Raw genomic sequence first — 20671 nt, forward strand, 5'->3', positions numbered from 1 at the left:
GGCATCAGCAGGGCAGGTTGCAAGAGGCAGTGCGGTGGCCAGGGGTAGAGGCAGGGCCAGACCGAATAATCCACCAAGTGTTTCCCAAAGCGCCCCCTCGCGCCATGCCACCCTGCAGAGGCCGAGGTGCTCTAAGGTCTGGCAGTTTTTCACAGAGACGCCTGACGACCGACGAACAGTGGTGTGCAACCTTTGTCGCGCAAAGCTCAGCCGGGGAGCCAACACCAACAGCCTCACCACCACCACCATGCGCAGACATATGATGGCCAAGCACCCCGCAAGGTGGGACGAAGGCCGTTCAGCGCCTCTGGTTTGCACCCCTGCCTCTCCCCCTGTGCCCCAACCTGCCACTGAGATGCAACCCCCCTCTCAGGACACAGGCACTACCGTCTCCTGGCCTGCACCCACACCCTCACCTCCGCTGTCCTCGGCCCCATCCAGCAGTGTAGTTCAGCGCACCGTCCAGCCGTCGCTTGCGCAACTGTTGGAGCGCAAGCGCAAGTACGCCGCCACGCACCCGCACGCTCAAACGTTAACCGTCCGCATAGCAAAATTCATCAGCCTTGAGATGCTGCCGTATAGGGTTGTGGAAACGGAGTCCTTCAAAAGTATCATGGAGGCGGCGGCCCCGCGCTACTCAGTTCCCAGTCGCCACTACTTTTCCCGATGTGCCGTCCCAGCCCTGCACGACCACGTCTCCCGCAACATTGTACGCGCCCTCACCAACGCGGTTACTGCCACGGTCCACTTAACTACGGACACGTGGACAAGCACAGGCGGGCAGGGCCACTACATCTCCCTGACGGCACATTGGGTGAATTTAGTGGAGGCTGGGACAGAGTCAGAGCCTGGGACCGCTCATGTCCTACCCACCCCCAGAATTGCGGGCCCCAGCTCGGTGGTGGTATCTGCGAAGGTGTATGCTTCCTCCACTAAAGCACCCTCCTCCTCCTCCTCCTCCTCCTCCTCCTCCTCCTCCTCCTTCTCCTCCTCCTCTGTCTCGCAATCAAGATGTGTTAGCAGCAGCATGTCGCCAGCAGTCGGTGTCGCGCGGTGTGGCAGCACAGCGGTGGGCAAGCGTCAGCAGGCCGTGCTGAAACTACTCAGCTTAGGCGATAAGAGGCACACGGCCCACGAACTGCTGCAGGGTCTGACACAGCAGACCGACCGCTGACTTGCGCCGCTGAGCCTCCAACCGGGCATGGTCGTGTGTGACAACGGCCGTAACATGGTGGCGGCTCTGCAGCTCGGCAGCCTCACGCACGTGCCATGCCTGGCCCACGTCTTTAATTTGGTGGTTCAGCGCTTTCTGAAAAGCTACCCACGCTTGTCAGACCTGCTCGTAGAGGCGCGCCGACTCTGCGCACATTTTCGCAAGTCCCACACGGACGCTGCCACCCTGCGCACCCTGCAACATCACTTTAAGCTGCCAGTGCACCGACTGCTGTGCGACGTGCCCACACGGTGGAACTCTACGCTCCACATGTTGGCCAGGCTCTATGAACAACGTAGAGCTATAGTCGAATACCAACTCCAACATGGGCGGTGCAGTGGGAGTCAGCCTCCTCAATTCCTTTCAGAAGAGTGGGCCTGGTTGGCAGACATCTGCCATGTCCTTGGTAATTTTGAGGAGTCTACCCAGGTGGTGAGCGGCGATGCTACAATCATTAGCGTCACCATTCCTCTGCTATGCATCTTGAGAAATTCCCTGCAAACCATAAAGGCAGCTGCTTTGCGCTCGGAAACGGGGGCGGGGGAAGACAGTATGCCGCTGGATAGTCAGGGCACCCTCCTGTCTATTTCTCAGCGCGTACAGGAGGAGGAGGAGGAGCATGAGGAGGATGAGGAGGAGGGGGAAGAGACAGCTTGGGCCGCTGCTGACGGTACACCGGCTGATTGCCTGTCATCCTTTCAGCGTGTATGGCCTGAGGAGGAGGAGGAGGAGGAGTATCCTGAAAGTGATCTTCCTAGTGAAGACAGCCATGTGTTGCGTACAGGTACCCTGGCACACATGGCTGACTTCATGTTAGGATGCCTTTCTCGTGACCCTCGCGTTGCACGCATTCTGGCCACGACGGATTACTGGGTGTACACACTGCTCGATCCACGGTATAAGGAGAACCTGCCCACTCTGATTCCCGAAGAGGAAAGGGGTTCGAGAGTGTTGCTATACCACAGGACCCTTGCGGACAAGCTGATGGTAAAATTCCCAGCCGACAGCGCTAGTGGCAGAAGGCGCAGTACCGAGGGCAAGGTAGCAGGGGATGTGCGTAGATCGAGCAGCATGTACATCCCAGGCAGTGCAACAGTCTTTAAGGGCCTGGCCAGCTTTATGGCTCCCCACCAAGACTGTGTCACCGCTCCCCAGTCACGGCTGAGTCGGCGGGAGCACTGTAAAAGGATGGTGAGGGAGTACGTAGCGGATCGCACGACCATCCTTGGTGACGCCTCTGCCCCCTACAACTACTGGGTGTCGAAGCTGGACACGTGGCCTGAACTAGCGCTGTATGCCCTGGAGGTGCTTGCTTGTCCTGCGGCTAGCGTCTTGTCGGAGAGGGTGTTTAGTGCGGCTGGGGGAATCATCACAGATAAGCGTAGCCGCTTGTCAACCGACAGTGCCGACAGGCTAACACTCATCAAGATGAACAAAGGCTGGATTTCGCCAGACTTCTGTTCTCCACCAGCGGACAGCAGCGATACGTAAGCAATACGTAGGCTGCACCCGCGGATGGAAGCTACGTTCTCTCTCACCATCCAAAACGGGGACATTTCTGCTTCATCAATCTGTGTCTAATATTCCTCCTCCTCCTCCTGCTCCTCCTCCTGAAACCTCACGTAATCACGCTGAACGGGCAATTTTTCTTAGGGCCACAAGGCTCACTCAAATAATTTTTCTGAACAATTTTTATAAGTTTCAATGCGCTTAAAAGCGTTGGAACTTTAACTTGAACCAATTTTTCGTTACACTGGGCTGCCTCCAGGCCTAGTTGCCACTTAAGCCACATTAACCAAAGCGATTAATGGGTTTCACCTGCCCTCTTGGCTGGCCATGGCCAATTTTTGGGATGTACATTAGTACTGTTGATACAGCAATTTTTGTGGGCCCTCGCCTACAGTGTAATCAAATTAATTTTTAGCCCACCTGCATTACAGCTGACGTTACCTCAGCTGTGTTGGGCAATGCAATGGGATATTTTTATGTACCGCCGGTGGGTTCCAGGGAGCCACCCATGCTGTAGGTGCACACGGAGTTTTTAATACATCTGTACACTTCTAAAGAACCCCAGTCTGACTGGGGCATGCAGTGTGGGCCGAAGCCCACCTGTATTACGCACGACATTACTACCTCAGCTGTGTTGGGCAATGCAATGGGATATTTCTATGTACCGCCGGTGGCTTCCTGGCACCCACCCATGCTGTGGGTCCACAGGGAATTATAAATGCATCTGTTTCCACTTATAAAGAAACCCACTCTGACTGGGGCATGCAGTGTGGGCCGAAACCCACCTGCATTAACCCTTTCCAGTCCACTGTGTGACCTGTGAAGACATTAGGGTTTAAGGCTGTACAGCTCCGTTGTTGGTAGACGTCCGTCGGGGTTCTCTTACTGTATATTGCCAGCCTCTCTGCTGTCGGAGCCTATCCTACGTGTCAGCTCATGCAGTACTGGCTTTAGCCAGCATATAGCGCCGTTGTACAACGGCAGAAAAAGAGTAAGCCCCCTAGGAAAACCATATACAAATTGGATTGGAAAGGGTTAAGCACAACATTACTACCTCAGCTGTGTTGGGCAATGCAATGGGATATTTCTATGTACCGCCGGTGGCTTCCTGGCACCCACCCATGCTGTAGGTGCACACGGAGTTTTTACTACTTTACTACATCTGTACACTTATAAAGAACCCCAGTCAGACTGGGGCATGCAGTGTGGGCCGAAGCCCACCTGCATTAAGCACGACATTACTACCTCAGCTGTGTTGGGCAATGCAATGGGATATTTCTGTGTACCACCGGTGGGTTCCAGGGAGCCACCCATGCTGTGGGTCGACAGGGACTTCACAATAGGGAGTTGTACCTGCCTGTGTCTATGAATTAAAAAGCCCGGTCTGACTGGGGCATGCAGACACCTTGACAGAATGAATAGTGTGTGGCACATAGGTTCCCCATTGCTATGCCCACGTGTGCAGCTCCTGATGGCGGTGGCACAGGATTCTATTTCTCATTGCTTCTGTACAGCATTGTGGGCTATCGCTCCGCCACTTTTAAAGAGGGTCGCTGCCTAGCCGTGCCAACCTCTGCAGTGTGTGCCTGCGGTCCCTCGTCATGGCAGACGCAATTCTAAATAGACATGAGCGTGGTGTGGCATGAGGGCAGCTGAAGGCTGCCCAGGGACACTTTGGTGTGCGCTGTGGGGGGGAGGGGGGGCGGTTGGGCAGCATGTAACCCAGGAGAAGTGTCAGTGGAGTGTCATGCAGGCAGTGATTGTGCTTTGTTGGAGGTAGTGTGGTGCTTAGCAAAGGTATGCCATGCTAATGAGGGCTTTTCAGAAGTAAAAGTTGTTGGGAGGGGGGGGGCCCACTCTTGCCGGTATTGTGGCTTAATAGTGGGACCTGTGAACTTGAGATGCAGCCCAACAGGTAGCCCCTCGCCTGCCCTATCCGTTGCTGTGTCGTTCCCATCACTTTCTTGAATTGCCCAGATTTTCACACATGAAAACCTTAGCGAGCATCGGCGAAATACAAAAATGCTCTGGTCGCCCATTGACTTCAATGGGGTTCGTTGTTCGAAACGAACCCTCGAACATCGCGGGAAGTTCGTTCCGAATAACGAACACCCGAACATTTTGGTGTTCGCTCATCTCTAATCCCTATTCCTCTGCAAAAATTCTTTGCTTTCTTGTCTCTGGGATTTCGACACAGTTTCTGCTATAATCACGTCCTGATATTACCCTCCGGCTCCGTGACCAAGCAGGGAGAACCCAGTAAATCCCGCGCCTTCCATGGTTTTAACAAATTTGCATGGTAAATTTGGATGGGCTTTCTCCTACCTGGTTGGAGGACTTTATAATTGACCATCCCTGCTTTTTCCACCACCTCGTATGGTCCCTGCCACTTGGCAAGAAACTTACTTTCTATGGTGGAGACTAGCACCAGCACCCGATCCCCTTGGTTTAACTGTCTGACTCTGGCTGCCCGATTATAGACATTAGCCTGCCTTTCCTGCGCTTGGAGTAGCTGTTCTTTTACTAATGGCATTATCTTGCCAAGTCTCTCCTGCATTTGGGCCACATGTTCAATGACACTCTTATGTGAGGTGGCTTCGCTCTCCCATGTCTCTTTTGCTATGTCAAGTAGTCCACGGGGTTGTTGTGCGTACAATAGCTCAAAAGGAGAGAATCCCGTGGAGGCTTGTGGTACCTCTTGAATGGAAAATAGTAAGTACGGCAGCAAACAGTCCCAATCCCGGCCATCCTTTTCTACCACCTTTTTTAGCATATTTTTTAATGTTTTATTGAACCTTTCCACCAACCCATCTGTCTGGGGGTGGTAGACGGAGGTGTGCAATTGCTTAATCCTCAGCAACTTGCACAGTTCCCTCATCACCTTCGACATGAATGGGGTCCCCTGGTCTCTTAGGATCTCTTTGGGGAGCCCCACCCAAGTGAACATCTGGAACAATTCTTTACCGATACATTTAGAGGAAGTGTTCCTCAGAGGTATTGCTTCTGGATACCTGGTGGCGTAGTCACCTAGCTGACTTCACCAGGGGTCCCACTAAATCCATAGTGATTCGCTCAAATGGTATTTCTATTATTGGTAATGGTATCAACGGGCTTCTGAAGTGCGAGATAGGAGCAGATATCTGGCACTGAAGGCAGGATCTACAGAAATCCTCTGTTTCTTTATGGCACCCTGGCCAGAAAAGTCTCTGTAAAATGCGTTCCTGTGTTTTTTCTGCCCCTAAATGACCGCCTATTATGTGAGTGTGGGCTAGGTCGAGGACCATACGCCTATATCCACCAGGTATCAGAAGTTGTTTTATCACTTCATTATTTACTTTCGTTACCCGATATAACAATTCATTAATCAATTCAAAATGAGGAATTCGCACCTCACCCTCTGCCTCTTGGGGTACACCATTAATCAGAGATATTTTCTCGTGCATTTCTTAAAGTCAGATCATTAAGCTGCGCAGTCCCAAAATTATCCCTGTTCACTCAAGGTCAGGTACCTGGGGTTCCGGAGTGGGTTCCTCAGAAGCAGTCAGTCCTGCAAAGGGAAATTCATTCAAAAATAACTATCGGTAAACATGAGGCAGGCTACCCAAGCCCCCTGAATCCCTTGTCCATATATAAAATCTTCTCAACCATTTTCTCTGGTAAACCTCCCCTAACGAGGATCCCCCGTCAGGCGGGCTAACCAAACCCTGGTGAACCACAAGGCACTAAAAGCTCTCCTTGCACGTCAGGTGGACTACCCAAGCCCCCTGCCACAGAACACTAAAAGCCCTGGTTTTTGTTCATTTTTTTTTTTTTTAACAATGATTTCAAAATCAAAACGAAATATCCTTCCCCTGTGTCCTTCGCAGGGATCCATGACATAATTTCCACGCATCATGACATAGAGACTCACCAGCCCGACTGACCTCTAAATCCGCGAAGCTTGGGGGCCTTGCCGACCTCCCGCGTCACTTACGGCTTTGTCCGGACGAGTACTGCACACTGCTCCTTGGCGAAGCACCTTGTGACCGGTCACTCCAACGATCTTCCGTCTAGCCCTGTGCTGGCCGCTCCAACGGAGGCACTTCTCTTTTGGCGAACGTTCCCCATGCTTGAAAATGAAGATGAGACTGATGGCGGATGGTGATGCCCTGCATGATAAGGCCATCCGTGATGCCTGCTTTTCCCGCCACAGCCACCCATCTCGTGTGCCCCGGTGCTTCTCCTCACATCTTCTGACATCCTCCTACATCCTCCTTTAATGGAGATTGAATAAAATCCGCTGTGCTCACTCATTCTATCACCCATTCGCAATTGCCTGCTCTCCCACTCTGACTGCCCGACGCTGCTGTACCTAGCCAACTGCCCCTCCTACAAGCTTCCAATCTGCCACTCCCGCTACTCCATGCCACTTACTGGGCCGAACTCTATCCACTGACCTGTCGCCCCTCCCCTCGACAAACCCCTGTGGGAAAGCCTAGATTGCATGCTACATAATATGATACATCACCCACCTATACACCTGCTGACAGCCTGGCCTTACTTCTGCCCTATAACTACCTGGCCTGCTATCTCCTGCTGCAACCCTCAGCTTATTACTCCTTTTACCACCCCTATTGCCTCTGTCTGTCCTGCCTCACCACTTTCACATCCGCTGAGGTCCGACACTGAGCTCAGCATGCCTATACTCCTGCTCACTCCACTCCCTCTGCTCACCGGCTATCCAGCCTTAGGCTTAGGCTTGAGAAACGCGTTGCCCATCATTAATTGTTTGCTACATTTATTGTTAATAAAAACTTGGGCGAAGATCGGATCTATCTGCCTATCTGTGACTACCTTCTGCAGACCTGGATTGTGGTGGTGGTGGTGGTGGGGGGGGGGGGGGGTTGAAGCAGAAATATATACTTCTGGCCACTACACTATATATGTAATTTTCTACTGAGACACGCTGTCCACTGATTGGTCCCTTTGCAGCTCTTCTGGCTCATTTCATTCTAGCAGAATGTAGTCAAGAGGATACATATCTTACCTGGACCTCGCTTGTGGAGTCCGGTCACCTGACACTCCACAGACACAGTAGGCCAGTGAAACCCCCATATGGATAAAATCCCTAAAAAGTGTCTGCTCCTTTTGGATCGAAACACCCTGGTCCTTATAGGGTTAAAGTTTGCTGCATCTGTAATATCATGTAGATACATTAAAAACATTTGACTGTAAAAGCCTCATAGCAAAACTGGAATGGAGCCCAAATCTACTTTGAACACCTTCATAAGTAAGTGGGTTCAGAGCATTAAGAGTTCTCTGTGTCTTCTCCCCTCCTTTGTTGGACTTTCGGGGACTCACATTTGACTTTCCACTTTTCTTTCCATTCCTCCATCCATTATCCACAATGATTAGTAATTGCACTTGGATAAAGGTGGCCTCTACTGGTTGATGATTCTCATAGTAGCTGCTATGCCTGCTACCCGACAATTGCACCCATGACCATGGTTTGTCCAGTTATTTCTATCAATGGCCCACAAGTTCAGACTATATGATTAAGTATTGAATGAGACCGTAGATTTTGAAGTCCTGAATGTTAATATAACTTATTTTAACTGCAATTTGAGTTTGTGTGTGACCTTAAAGGAGATGTCCCGAGGCAGCAAGTGGGGTTATACACTTCTGTATGGCCATAATAATGCACTTTGTAATATACATTGTGCATTAATTATGAGCCATACAGAAGTTATAAAAAGTTTTTTACTTACCTGCTCCGTTGCTAGCGTCCTGGTCTCCATGGTGCCGACTAATTTTTGGCCTCCGATGGCCAAATTAGCCGCGCTTGCGCAGTCCGGGTCTTCTGCTGTTCTCTATGGGGCTCCGTGTAGCTCCGTGTAGCTCCGCCCCGTCACGTGCCGATTCCAGCCAATCAGGAGGCTGGAATCGGCAGTGGACCGCACAGAAGAGCTGCGGTCCACGAAGATAGAGGATCCCGGCGGCCATCTTCAGCGGTAAGTATTGAAGTCACCGGACCGCCGGGATTCAGGTAAGCGCTGTGCGGGTGGTTTTTTTAACCCCTGCATCGGGGTTGTCTCGCGCCGAACGGGGGGGGGGTTTAAAAAAAAAAAAACCCGTTTCGGCGCGGGACATCTCCTTTAACTTCTTTAGCAGAACTGATATTTGGAGTCAGTCTGAACATACAGTATCCGGTTTGCTGTACTCATTGCCAACCACAGATGTGATGCCTACAGGCAGTGATCTTCACAAGGTCATAAGAGAAATAGTTCTCCACATATCTATAACTACTGTAAGTATGAGCCTACAGGCATATGCAGATCCCTCAATCTAGGGGAAGGGAATGGGGGGGGGGGGCTAAAAAATTGACTTTACGTTGGTGAGACATGGAGAGCATATTTAGGATATATAAAGGTATTTCCAGGGGGTTTCTGGGATTGCAATATTGATAGCTTGTCCTTAGGATAGGTCTTCAGTAGAGATGAGCAAGCACTCTAGGATAATGCAGTTACTCGAGCGAGCATAGCTCTTCTCTAGTATCTGCATTCTCGTCTGAGCAGGCTCAAGAGGCCGGCAGGGGGCGCTGGTGGGAGCGGGGCTGGGAGACAAAATATAAACCCCTTTAGAGACATAAATATAGATAGAGGAAGAGAGTCAGAAGACTCTGCGTCACAGAGGAAGAGGATTATGTGGCTAGGGAGACGTAAGGGAGGTGATCGCCTCCAACCACCTAGTACCCCCTCTAAAGGCTTCTGGCTGGCGCCCGATGTCATCACGCGTGGCGCGTAGGGTGCCAAGGCTGCCATGCCTGTAGCCTAAAGCCATTTGACAACATCATCATGCAGAATTGGAACTTGAATCTGCTAGGTTTCCATGCAAAATCTGTAAGAGAAGCCTTAATCATCATTTCTAATGCTTCTTATATGAGAAAATGTACATAAGTAATACTCTGTAGTGACAAGTGATTGGCTGCACACAGTCACTAGTAAAAAAAAAAAAAGTTCTAGTTTTATGTTAGGGCCTGGAACCAAGCGTGGCTCCTCTGGTACTCTGATGGGCTAGTCTGAACCTGGATTGGTCTGCTCCTATGGGACAGAAGGATCTTCTAGATCCCTTTAGGCTCCTTGACTCAAGTATGACTACAACCTCTTCACCCCCTATAGTTGTGGCTCTGCCGTTCTCTGCCCGTCATGGACACAACCAACACCAAGTCCTAATTGGCACAGAATATAGAAGAATTTTGATTGCAAAAATATTAGTTTTTATTTTAGTACAAGGTTAAAAGGGTTGTCTATGACCGTTTTCCTCCAAAATCAGCACTGTGGCTGTCTGCAGGTTGTGCGTGGTATTGCAGCTCAGCCCTCATTTACTTAAGTGGAGCCGAGCTGCAGTACCAGGCACAACCACTGGACCGCTGTGGTTGGTTGTTTCTAAAACAAAGCGGTCTTCTTTTTTTTTTTTATGATCCTAGACGAATTGGCCAAATCCCAGACATCCCCTTTAAAGAAACTTGTGAATTGTCATGTAAGACAATTAAGCCGTCTATTTTCTTTCTTTGCTCTGCACTGGCTGCTCCTGTTGTGTGTAACAGGTCTTACCTGCTATTTTCTCTACTATCCTGGTCACAGGAGCTAAAATGTGACGTGTAAACATATAAAAAGGCTGAATCCTTCTTTGTTTGCTCAAACACTACAGACGTTAAACTGCCAGCAGTTCAAATAGATGAGATGTATAGATATTTGCACACAAAGGCATTATATAAGCATCGCCCGCTGGCATCCCGTGTGCCGACTGCTCCTGACTGGCAAGGAAGAGAAAAAAGCAGGACAAATGACACAGTGTGACATTTATAGACACTAAACAAGTAACTGATATAGCGCATGAAATAAAGCTGACATTTAAAATATGGCCGCATTGTGCCAAAGCACTAAAACCGCGCACGGGAAATCTTAGAAGTGTAAACGAGGACATAAAGTTCAAGAAATTAATTATAATGTTGACCCTGCCATAAAAGAAGTTTTAGAACAGATGGGTGAAATGTGTTTTCTATTGTTTTGGGAGATTGTTAGAGCGGAAGAAAATGTGGTGGAGGAACCTTTTCAAATGTAACATCAATGATGACATTAATAATAATCTTTATTTATATAGCGCCGACTTATTCCACAGCGCTTACAAAGCGTGGGGGAACACAAATCAGAACCACGGTTGCATGTAGTAATCAACTGGTGGAGATAGTAGGGGTGAGGGTCCTGCTCCAACGAGCTTACATACTACAAGTAATGGGGTGATACAGAAGGTAAAGGGGCTGGAGATGTGCGCGGTATGGCGGGGTGGAGAGTGAGGGATGCTATACACACAGACAATGGTCAAATTGTGACTGCAGGGGGCAGTTGATTACAGCTAGCAGGGATTGCAGTCAGTAGGACAGGGAGCATGTTATCAGGCGGAGTACAGAGGGTTTGGTTTAGGAGATATGGTATGCCTCCCTGAAGAGGTGTGTTTTTAGAATACGCCTGAAGTTTTGTGTGCTGGGGATTGCCCAGATAGTTTTTGGTAATGCGTTCCAGAGGTCTGGTGCTGCTCTGCAGAAGTCTTGGAGGCGAGAATGAGAGGTTCGAATTAAAGGGGCACTGTTTTAATTAGCGGAGCAGAGGGCCCGGGCTGGCTGGTGGATTGAGATGAGGGAGGCAATGTAGGGCGGTGCGGTGCTGTGCAAAGCTTTATGGATGAAGGTAGTGAGTTTAAATTTAATTCTGTATTTGACGGGCAGCCAGTGCAGTGACCGGCACAGACAGGGCAGAGGCATCCGACCAGCGGCTGGACAGGAAGATGAGTCTAGCTGCCGCATTCAGGATGGATTGGAGAGGGAAGTGTGTCAAAAGGGTTGTGTCAACAGTGCAGTCCTTATTGATATACCATATTAGGGCATAGGAATGTCTTAGCATGGGATATTCCGCCCAGAGTTCCTTTCTAGGACCCACAACAGAGAGTCGCTCAGCAAGAGTTGCTCCTATTTTGGTGGACCTCTTGCTATTCGGTTACTATAGTCATGGGATTGGTCATAATGTGTATCTGTTGCAGGGGAAGTATATAGCCTTTCTCTGCAAAATCATTCTATTATCATGGGTTTCGGGAGTGAGATCAGAGGTAATCCGCTGTTTGGCCTGATCCATATATTCTGGGAGAGGTTAACCACTTAATAAGGCAGTCTTTTTTTCACTTTTGGTTTTTCCTCCCCATTTTCAAAAAATTCTAACTCTTTTTTATTCTTTTGTCAACATAGCTGCCTGGGGGCTTGGTTTTTTTTAGGGAGATGTACTGAAAAACTTTCAAAGTGGAGTGAAATGGAAAAAAAACACAATTCCACTATTTTTAGGCTCTCTTTTCTCTACGGCGTACACTGTGCATGATCATTTTATTGTATGGGTCAGTATGATTACGACAATACCAAATACATAAAGTTGTCTTCTTTTTTTGCTGTACTGCTTTTAAAAAAAAACAAATTAATTTTGATTTTCTGCCGCCATATAGTATGTGTGAGGGTTCATTTTTTGCAGGATGTCCTGTAGTTTCTATTGGTACTATATGTACTATTGGTACTTTTTGATCATTTTTTTATTACATTTCTTTTTTAGGACAGGGGGACAAAAAATGCGCAATTCTAGCATTGTGTATTTCTTTTCTGACAACTTTCCCCATGCAGCAATATCAAATACTTTTTTAACATTTATATATATATATATATATATATATATATATATATATATATATATATATATATATATATATATATATATATATATAGGAAAGGTTTTTTTTTTAACTTGTTATTTCACGTATTTATCTTTTTTAGCCCCTTCAGTGGACTTGATCTTGCAGTCATTTGATCGCTCATACAGTATAATGCCATTCCATAATATTCAATTGTACTGTATTCTGAACGGCATTCTATTAAAACATGCCACAGGCACATCTTGATAGGTAATCATTCATGGCAGAGACTCTGTCAGCTCATTTGCCGCTTCTCTTTCCAGGGCTCCAGCTTATCCAGAGCCATTTGTAATCATATACTCTTCTCTCCTGCGTTAATTACTTTACAGTTTTTTGTGAAACTTGCAAAAATCAATATTTTACTGTGAAATTAATGAATATATTAAAGTTAACAGGTCCAGTACTGACCCAACTGATAAGGGAAAACAATCGATATGTATTCAATTAATGATAGCTCTGTTTTTTATACTTTAACAGTTATTTACCTAGAAGATTTGTGAAAAGGGGAGTGGCTAATGTGCACAGATTTACCTACATCAGTCACATGGACCATAGGAGTCTGTAGTCTGGAGATGTACATTGACTTTTATGGGAAGTGTTGTGAGTGTGTCCTGTGGCATGTGCATAGGTTATTGTGCAGGGAGGGGTGGGAGTGGCTGTGACCATCTTCTACGGTATTGTTAATGGTGGTGTGTAATACTTATTTAAGTGGTACTTTTCATTGTAATCTTGTTTGTGGTTATAATGAGATGACTGTGGAAAAGCTTTTTTCCTGATCGTAGCTTAAGACCTATGCCCCCCCCCTCCCCCAATCTGCTTAGGCCCCCCCATCTCCCAAAAACTACACTACTCTCTGCTGCATCACTAGCTGTCTTAAGTGTCTCATTGATGCAGTACTAGAAGCCAGGGGTGTTGCTAGGGCCTTAAACTTTGGGGGGAAAAGTCCGAGACAGTATTAGAGCCTGCTCTGTGTAATAATAAAGACTTGGCATCTCCAGTTCACAGCCCCCACCCTGAACCGCCAGCCATCTGTGAGAGGGCATCGTGGGCATCATGTGGTCTTCCCCTCCAGGCCGAGAGATTGGTAATTTGATCAGGAGCAGGGGATTGTTCTAGCTCTGGGACTCAACTCTTTTAGGGTTCACTTGGTGCCCCTGTCTGCAAACATGGGCAGGAACATTAGCAGGGATTCATGTCCTGGTTTCAACCAGACTGGTTTTCAGGTGAAGGCCAGGTGTGAAAGTAGGCCCTGTTTGTAGCAACAGTGTGGAGTCTGGTGAAGGATCTAGGATTAGCCATTGCTGCTAAAACCAATATCTTAACAGAACATGTCATAGAAAAACAATTTGCAGTCCAATTCCCATCTCTGGGTTCCCCACTTGTGACCATTTACTAGGTCGGTAACAGCAAGTTTGCTTCCTGTGTGATGGGTTAGTTCAACAATTTTCCCCCTTGCATTGGGATGTGCTGATTTTTTTACCCAGGAACCAGGGTATTCAGTCCTGTAACGCTTCCATGCAGGCCAGTGTGGTCAAGCAGAGAGAAGAGGGAGCAAAGTAGCGATTGTCTCTGAATGTTCTTTACGCAAACTCCAAACAGTGAAGAAATCATGCCAATAGGACAAGGATTACTGCTCTACAAACCAGTAAGCGTCAGTCTATTTTGAGACTCTGTGATCACAGTGAAAACTGCAAGATTTCAGTATCATTTGTAATATACACAATGACATGGAAATATGAAAAAAAATCATCAAAAATTCATAACCTAAAATTTGATGTAAAACATATCTTTTTTTTCTGATGACATTCCTTCATCAAAGTAAAAGCTATAAATAAGCTTTTCTCATTTGTTAGTCTGCAGCCATGATGGGGTGTTACCGCCTGAAGTAAGATTAAGCATCGTCTGGAGTTTTTTTGTTACTTTGTTAGTTTAGTCAATTCAAGACGAATGCATTCCAAGATAATGGTTGTATCTTCATAATTAGAGTTGATTGACCAGTCATATGGATCTTCGATATGCCAGCTTGTTGACTTGGGGATGTTTGCAGACTTTCTTCAGAAAACACAGGAGAGCAGCTGTCTGGATGTTTAGCACTATAGGGATGCAGAAGGATCACAGTTCTTATGCCATGTTCACACTAGCATTGTGGCTTCAGTACATTACTGAAGCTGTAGTAATCCTATTCCAAGCACTGTTGTATGCAGCACCATTTTTTCCGTCAAATTTGACTTAAGCTGCTATGGAGTCTCCGAACTGAACTACTAGAGAGTGGCTGTATGTTAGATTATTAAAACGTAACATTTATTTAATATGTGCTCAATTAAATGTAATACAATCACAAATGCCCACAATGGACACACAGAACAAAAACAATCAGGTTTACAGGTGCATCAGATGTCTGAACTGAATATACTCATCAATTGTGATATAAGGATTGATGCAGTATCAACCAGCTGCCCATCAGCTGCCATTCAGGATACTGGGAAAGTTGAACTGACATTGTCAACCCATGTTGTCCCCCTTCCACACAACTACCAGGCTTTTGATGACCATTGGGCCTTAGGAAGTTTTTTGTTTGAATGGCAATAAAGTTAAGGCAGTGACTGGAGGATGTTAATTAACCACCTGCCAGGGAGGTGTGACACCTCAGATGGTTCCCACAGATTCCCTTGCTCCAAGACTTTTATTAAGAGAAAATCTTTTAATAAGGATTATTAGTTGTGTGAAGGTCCTAGCCTGATATGAATTATATTTTTGGAATCAGGTGGGCCCGCTAAATGAAACACATCTACACATGTTGCGGTATGGGCATATCCGTTTATCTGGTTATAATTTACATGTTATGCTTGATATCGCTGAATAGATACAATTAAGACCAGAAATATGCTGGACATATATTCCGGATCGGAGGATCTCCTGCAGAGATGAGGCCAAAATGGAAAATTATGTTTTTTCAGAGGTTGTACGCATCTAACCCAACCACCCTAAATGACTTCAGATGGGACAGGGGGGAGCTGTGCTCTGGGGAATCCTTTACAACTGGGGATTTAAAGAACCCGTAGGGTCAGACTTTGGAGATATGCTACGGCATACGGTTTTCCCATTTGCTTCAGTGACTCCACACGAATAGAACCTTGGGCCGAATATTCCACGTCTGGTATCTTTCTTTTTCTCCTTGTTTTATTTTAAATACTGTCTGTTGTGTATGCCTGTAAACCTTACCTCTATTGTAAAATCTTTTTCTGTATATTTTTGTATACTTATAAATAATTAGCACTGCTAGTCTTTTTTTTTAGAATAAATCTGCAATTTATTAGCAGAACCTTGTTTCTTTTAAAACAAACCATAATTCCAAAGTTTGTGTTTAGAATCCCTAGTCCAGGTTCCAGCTTCCCTGTATTAACTGCTGGTTGTGGCAGTGAGTGTGTGTGTGGGTATTGTAGAGTGTTGGAGACATTGGACTGACCAGGGGGTGATTTGAGCTTTCATTCTGCATGCATGCAGAAGCCTGAGAAAACTGAGTACAAATCCCCCTGTATTCTAATGACTCTGCATTTGCAACCCCACTAGAGTGATCATTCGAAGTTCTGCCAGGACAATTGGTAGCAGCAAGAGGGCTCAGAGTAATCAATCCGTGACATATCGGCGATAGAGGTGGGATTGGTCAGGGTCACCCCTCTCTCTCCCTGACATCAATCATCTTAAAAATCAATTACTTCAAGCAGCACTGCTATCATTACAAGGCAGAGCAACCGCCCTGATAAGAGTGAGCACCTCCTACAAGGTTTAGACAAGCTCTTTAGATGGAAAATTTAGACTTTTCTTCAGTGGTTGATTTCATGGATAATTCAAGTAGCGACTTAATATACTATTCATTATACCATGCGGTGGTCAAGTCGATATATGGCCCGTTGATGGCATCAAATGCTATACGTTAGTCCACACAATACATCACATATGGTTGGTCCACTGTGTTGGAACACCCAGAGAAACAATTGTACACAAAAACATTTATAGAATCTATATGATTAATAAAACTTGTATTAAGCCATATCTTATTTCCGTTTCAACCTATTTGGTCACCGTCAATTTGGTAATAACCGCCATATTGGTAATTGCCACCACATTGGTACAATATTGGACATGCATGCCTTAAAGCTACCAGAAGAAACAATTCTGAGGTCCAGCCCTAAATCTATGTAACACGTTCATGTCATTTATATTAAAAAGGTTGTCCAGGAAGGCAAAGTCCTTGCACAGACCTGTGCTGTTGGAACCCTCACATCTGGCCCAGTTGTAACATTCGGTCACGTGGTATGAACGCTCTCCGTGCTCATCATAATATCGCAGGGAGCTAGTTGTTCAGGTCATCTCAAAAACTAACCCAACAACCAGAGAAGATGTGGCAGGCACAGAAAAGGTCCATACCACGTGACCCAATGTCAGAATTTGACTGGTAGTGGAGGTTCTAACACCATGAGCTCGGTTGAGGAATTCACCTTTCAGGCCAACCCCATTAAGGACATATGGAAGGGAGTATAACTACAAAATTGGAGTACATAGGATTGACTTTTAGTCAGTAGTCATGAAGATACATAAGGCTGCATAGGAGTTGCATGCACAAAATGAGATTTTTATTCAGCAATGTTTTATCTTTCTGTGCAGTTAGAATGTCAATTGCATCACTTATAGAGGCATTTTATTGTCTTTATGATTGTATTCCGTATTCATTAGTCATTTTTGTGCTTTGACACCAGAATGCTGAATCTGAATGGACGTATAATTATTTCATGTCATCAACTTTTTCTTGCGGTTCCAGTTCATCTTGGTAAAAAAAAGAGGGAATAAAGTCTTTATCTATGTTACATTCAATGAAACCCAAGGGTCTGCCTCATTATTTTTATCCAAATCATGTTTTGTTTTAAATCAGCAGGATTTAATCACGTCCTACAATGTGCGGCATTTCACCAACAATTAAATTAGATTATGTAATTTGCGTATCATAAATATTCAGCTGCCGGGTTATTTCTTTTCAAGTCAAAAGGAAATGGATTACATTAGAGAAGCTCTGCTGGTGATAAAACAAAAAAGGGCACTGATGGGGAAGGTCTCAAATGCATCTTTATCATGGTGAAACTGATGATATATAAGGGCATTTTACTTTTTTTTTCTTAAGAAACCATTCATAGAAATGCTCTGGTGTGTGCTGCAGCCGGGAGACAGCTTGGCACAGAACTGTCACACAGTGGAAGACGGAGTTCTGACAACTTGCAAAAAACGGTGCTGAAACTAGATAAATGGCCACACAGTAAGGCTTGATTCACAGATGTATTTGCACACCCAAAATTTATGCATGCTATACGCAGAGAATAGAACCAGGGATTTCAATGGATTCATTCATATGTACGTATATTTCCTGCACATTTCAGGACTTTATTTAGAGCAGGGCTGTACCACTGGATTGGCGCATTGCCAGTGGGGTTGCAATATACAAAAAGGGGTCAAGAAGAGAGCCTGGTAACTACAGGCCGGTAAGTCTCACTTCAATAACTGAAAAAAATATTCGAGGGGTTTCTGAGAGACGCCATCCTGGAATACCTCATGGAACACAATGGTATAACTCCTCATCAGCACGGGTTCATGAGGGGGGTCGATAATGTCAGACCAATTTGATCAGCTTCTATGATGAATTAAGCTCTAGGCTGGACCTGGGAGAGTCTATTGATCTTGTATATCTGGATTTCTCTAAAGCATTTGACACTGTGCCACATAATAGGTTAATATATAAAACGAAAAAGCTTGGTCTGGGCGAAAACGTGTATAGCTGGGTAAAGAACTCGCTAAAAGATCGAAGCAGAGGGTGGTAATAACTGGTTCGTACTCTGATTGGGGCCACCGTTGCTAGTTTGGTGCCACAGGGTTCAGTACTAAGCCCCATTCTGTTTAATATATTTATCAACGACCTGATAGAGGGACTGCACAGTAAAATATCAATATTTGCAGATGATACAATATTATACAAGCTAATTAATACAACGGAGGACAATGTACGGCTGCAAATGGACCTAGATAAACTGGGGGGTTGGGTAGATAAATGGCAAATAAAGTGCAATGTTGATAAATGTAAGGTTATGCACATGGGCAGGAGAAACAGATGTCCCCAATATACACTAAATAGGGTACTGCTAGGGAAAAGTGATATGGAAAAATACCTGGGCGTAGTAGTTGACTGTAGACTTAACTGGAGCAGTCAATGCCAGTCAGCTGCTTCAAAAGCAAATAAAGTCTTGGAGTGCATTAAAAGAGGTATAGGGGCGAGGGACGAGAACATTATCCTCCCACTATATAAGGCACTTGTCAGGCCCCACATAGAATACTGTGTACAGTTCTGGACACCGGTGCTCAGGAAAGATGTTACAGTGCTGGAGGGGGTTCAAAGAAGGGCAACTAAATTAATAAACGGAATGAGGGGACTGGAATACCCAGAGAGGCTATCCAAATTAGTACTTTTCACCCTGGAAAAAAGACTGTTAAGGAGCAACCAAATAACTATGTATAAATACATGAGGGGACAATACAAGGATCTCTCCCATGATCTGTTTATTCCAGGACTGGAACGTCTAGAGGAAAGCAGGTTTCATCACCAACACAGAAGGGGGTTCTTTACTGTAAGAGTAGTGAGACTGTGGAACTCTCTGCCTGAGGATGTGGTGATGGTAAAATCCATAGAGGAGTTTAAGAGGGGACTAGACATCTTTTTTATAAAGCTATTATATTACAGGATCTAGACATTAAATAGCCAGAAGGGTTGTTGATCCGGTGATCTTCTGACTGCTGGACTTTGAGTTGGGTAGAAAATTTTCAAATGTTGATCCAGGGATTATTCTGACTGCCTCATTTGGGGGTTATTTGCCTCCCTCTGGATCAACAAGAAAGAATGTAAACAGGTTGAACTGGATGGACATTTGTCTTTTTTCAGCCTAGCATACTGTGTTATTATGTTACTAAAAAGAAAAACCCCACAGCATGCTTTATTTTTCTGCGCATTCACCTGCACATTCATGCACCAAAGGTCTCCATCCCTTGTAGCAAAGGGGTTCACTGCCCTCTGGATCGCCAACCCCTCAGACCGGGAAATGTGTATAAACGCTCCAGGAACAGGAATTTCTTATAAATCTCTGGCGTCTGTAAGCATTTATTCAGTATCGCAGCACAGCAAACATATTCACAGCCAAACAGCTTGTACAGCATACAGTAGCATAGTTCATATGCAATGTCGTGCGTTTACAACCCACAGGGTCACCGTCACTACCCCGCCCAGGGCGTCTGTGAGGCGTTGTCCTCCTCCATCAGATGTGTGATAGTTCCCAACCAGATCTGCACAGGATCTCACTGGTCCCAACTTGACCTTGGCCTAGCAGCCCTCCTTGCTCCACTGAGCTATATTTCTATTGAGCGTGACAGGAACAGACTTTTATCTAGCTTCCTGCCACACTCAGCAGGCGTTTAACCTTTTCACTGCAGTATCAGAAGTTCTGTCTGCAGTCCTACAGGTCCTTCTGTGTACTGCACTCCCACATACACCTCCACCTCCCCTTCATTGATAAAGGCCATAGGTCGTATCACAGCTTTTTACACCTCTGGGGTCGAAATTCCAGGCTCTGGGATCTCCATGTGTGGGGCTATCACTGCACCTTTCTTTAGGATCTGTAACTGTCACTATCCTAGCTGCCACCTTATCTTTCTCAGGCTCAGCTACCTTCACACTCTTTTCCTCAGTTTGTGACTTAACTGGCCCTTTCTTACTAAATGTCCTCCCTTTAAGTCCTTGTGTGGAGTCTGCCACTATTTACTCAGTTCTGCTACTGTCTGCAACTTCTTTCACGCAGCTTTCTTTACTTGCCCCCTTTGAGGTCTCTTTTCCAGTCTCTGCATTAGGGGCCTCCTCAGCCTCACCCTTCAACGGTTGTTCAGTATCTTGACTCTTGTTCACTGAGGTGGTTTCTTCCCTCAGGTTTTTTGCCAGTCTTCATTAACCGTTCACCTGTAACACCCAGCTTACTTTTTAAGCATACTTCACTGCTTATATCTCATTTTTAACTTTCTTCAACAAGCTCTTTTCTTTTAATTTCTGTCTGAACTGAGTCCTAGACCTCTCTAGTCTCTAAACCATTATTTTAGCAA

General features: G+C 46.0%; 1 protein-coding gene across 2 annotated transcripts in view; it reads left to right on the plus strand.

The window, feature by feature from the left end:
- The window catches only part of SAMD12 (sterile alpha motif domain containing 12), a 557529-nt gene that overhangs the window by 211202 nt on the left and 325656 nt on the right, over positions 1–20671 (plus strand). The gene's annotated exons all lie outside the window — the stretch shown is intronic.

This window comes from Eleutherodactylus coqui, chromosome 9 (genome assembly GCF_035609145.1).
Source record: "Eleutherodactylus coqui strain aEleCoq1 chromosome 9, aEleCoq1.hap1, whole genome shotgun sequence".
NCBI lineage: Eukaryota > Metazoa > Chordata > Amphibia > Anura > Eleutherodactylidae > Eleutherodactylus > Eleutherodactylus coqui.